Raw genomic sequence first — 3,335 nt, 5'->3', positions numbered from 1 at the left:
TTAAACACGTTGGCTGGTTAACACGTTAGATAGGCTCAATTTAAACGAGCGAAAAAAACCATCTTGGATCCCGTATTTAACACATGAAACGGAAACATGCATTGATTGATTGATTGATTGATTGGTTGGGTGGTTGGTTGGTTGGTTGGTTGGTTGGTTAAACATGTTGGTTAAACACGTTGGTTAAACACGTTGGCTGGTTAAACACGTTAGATAGGCTCAATTTAAACGAGCGAAAAAAAAACATCTTGGATCCCGTATTTAACACATGAAACGGAAACATGCATTGATTGATTGATTGGTTGGTTGGTTGGTTGGTTGGTTGGTTAAACACGTTGGTTAAACACGTTAGTTAAACATATTTGTTAAACATGTTGGTTAAACACGTTTGATAGGCTCAATTAAAACAATCGAATAAAAAGAGACCTTGAATCCCGTATCAAACACATGAAACGGAAACATTGATTCATTGATTGATTGATTGATTGGTTGGTTGGTTGGTTGATTGGTTGGTTGGTTGGTTGATTGGTTGGTTGGTTGGTTGGTTGGTTGGTTGGTTGGTTGGTTGAAATTCAAACACATAAAACTGTTTAAATAGTGCCAAAACCACATAATTTAATTTGATGACCTTGACCTTTGACCTTGTGACCTTCGTCAAGGTCATTGCTCCACAAGGTCATTGCAAAAGACCCTATGGGTCAAGGACCTTTGTTTAAGAGTTTTGCCTAAATATGGCTTTTTAAAAACCATCGATGGGAGTTATGTCCCTTACATGATGGTAAAATCAATATAGTCATAATGTAAAAAAGTTGCCCCTTGAAGTACTTAACATTTTTCACTGCTTAAAATTTCTGTATCTATAACCATTCAAGAATTATAGGGAAATCAAAGACATATGAAAATCTAAAATATGACCTTGACCTTTGACCTTGACCTAATTTTCTAAGTTAGGAATCAGGGGACTTAAATAAAAACATTCCAGGGTTATACGGTTAACGGTTCATGAGTTAAAAAAACATACCGACAAATTTATTCCGTAAAGATAGATAACTCCTATAAAATTTCATCGAATCGCTTCGATCCAAATTAGCCAAAATTTTCTGAGGATGTAACGAACAATTTGTAAAAAGAATTTTGTCGCTGTCTCTTTTTGGTACGAAGGAGATACACTCTGATGATAAACAGTAAATGGGGAGATAACTCTTACAAAGAAATTGGTTCGGCTTAGCAGGGTGAAATTTAAAAGCGCATAAACTATACGATACAATCTGAGAAATATCAAAGCGACATATTGCGAAACAAACATTTATCGCAAGAACAAAAGTTGGCGGAAAAAAAAAAATAATAATAATAATAATAATAATAATCAGAACAAATACAATAAGTCTTTCCACAGAAAAGTGGAAAGACTTAATAATAAATATAAAGCAATTGTTTTGAAAACAATTGTTAGGCAGTCTTTCCCCTCTGATGAATGGATAATTGATTTTTTTTATTGATTGATTTGGAAAAAGGGGGGGGGGGGTATTTGTTTATTTGTTTGTTTGTTTGTTTGCTTGCTTTGGTATGGGGTCTATATTATTATGTTACCGGAGAAGTTTCATGTTTAGTTTGGAAAGTTTTTCTTTCATTTTAGATACAGCGCGCGCGCAAGATTGAGGAGACATCACGTGACGCGGGTTTATATTAAGAAAAACTTAGTCTTTTAATTTCTTTTTAGGTCGGGACCTTGAACAGACAACATGTCTAGAGATGGAATGTACACAATGTAATTTCTTTTGTCATTGTAGGAAATTGATATTTTGATCACAGTTCACCAGCAGTGCATGTTTTGGATTTAATCGATCCGGTGTAACTTTAAAACACATTTAATGATTATTTTTTGATAATGTCCATTTTTCAGCACCTGTTTGTAACACAGATTAGTATTTCAATCTCGGAGCGGACATTTTATTGTAGGTTTTTACTGAGATTGACGGACCTAGCAAGCGATTTTTACTGCATTGCCATTTCTTTTTTCTAGGAAAAGTCTTGAGAGATATCTGCAAAAAGTTTTTTTATGAACCTTCAGTACATGTATGCCCTGCTGACTGCAAATTTTCAGGTCGATTGGACTTGTAGTTTCAGAGAATATGTGGATTTTTTTTTTCAGAAGAGACGTAAGAACAATAATAAAATAAAAATTTTCTTGAATAATTGAGAGTTTGTTCCTTCAATAAACTGTCATAAATAAACAGTCATACATATTGATTGATTGATTAGTTGGTTGATTGATTGGTTGGTTGGTTGGTTTGTTGGTTGGTTGATTAAACACGTTTGATAGGGTCACTTAGAACAAGGGGAAAAAGACCTCAAGAGACCTTGCATCCCGTATTAAACGCATGACACGGAAACATACATTAAGTGATTGATTGGTTGGTTGGTTGGTTGGTTAAACACGTTGGTTAAACATGTTGGTTTAACACGTTGGTTAAACACGTTGGCTGGTTAAACACGTTTGATAGGCTCAATTTAAACAAGCAAAAAAAAAACCATCTGTGATCCCGTATTTAACACATGAAACGGAAACATGCATTGATTTATTTATTGGTTGGTTGGTTGGTTAAACACGTTGGTTAAACATGTCGGTTAAACACGTAGTCTAAACACGTTGGCTGGTTAAACACGTTTGATAGGCTCAATTTTAACAAACGAAAAAAACCATCTCGGATCCCGTATTTAACACATGAAACGGAAACATGCATTGATTGATTGATTGGTTGGGTGGTTGGTTAAACACGTTGGTTAAACACATTGGATAGGCTCAAAATTGGATCCCGTATTTAACACATGAAACGGAAACATGCATTGATTGATTGATTGATTGGTTGGTTGGTTAAACACGTTGGTTAAACATGTTGGTTAAACACGTTGGTTAAACATATTGGTTAAACACCTTGGTTAAACACGTTGGCTGGTTAAACACGTTGGATAGGCTCAATTTAAACAAGCGAGAGAAAAAAACATCTTGGATCCCGTATTTAACACATGAAACGGAAACATGCATTGATTGATTGATTGATTGATTGGTTGGGTGGTTGGTTGGTTAAACATGTTGGTTAAACACGTTGGTTAAACACGTTGGCTGGTTCAACACGTTAGATAGGCTCAATTTAAACAAGCGAAAAAAACCATCTTGGATCCCGTATTTAACACATGGAACGCAAACATGCATTGATTGATTGATTGGTTGGTTGGTTGGTTGGTAGGTAAGTTGGTTAAACACGTTGGTTAAACATGTTGGTTAAACACGTTGGTTAAACACGTTGGCTGGTTAACACGTTAGATAGGCTCAA

Source organism: Mytilus galloprovincialis, unplaced genomic scaffold (genome assembly GCF_965363235.1).
Source record: "Mytilus galloprovincialis unplaced genomic scaffold, xbMytGall1.hap1.1 HAP1_SCAFFOLD_59, whole genome shotgun sequence".
NCBI lineage: Eukaryota > Metazoa > Mollusca > Bivalvia > Mytilida > Mytilidae > Mytilus > Mytilus galloprovincialis.
The sequence above is the reverse complement of the archived record's forward strand: the minus strand, read 5'-3'. Positions refer to the sequence as shown.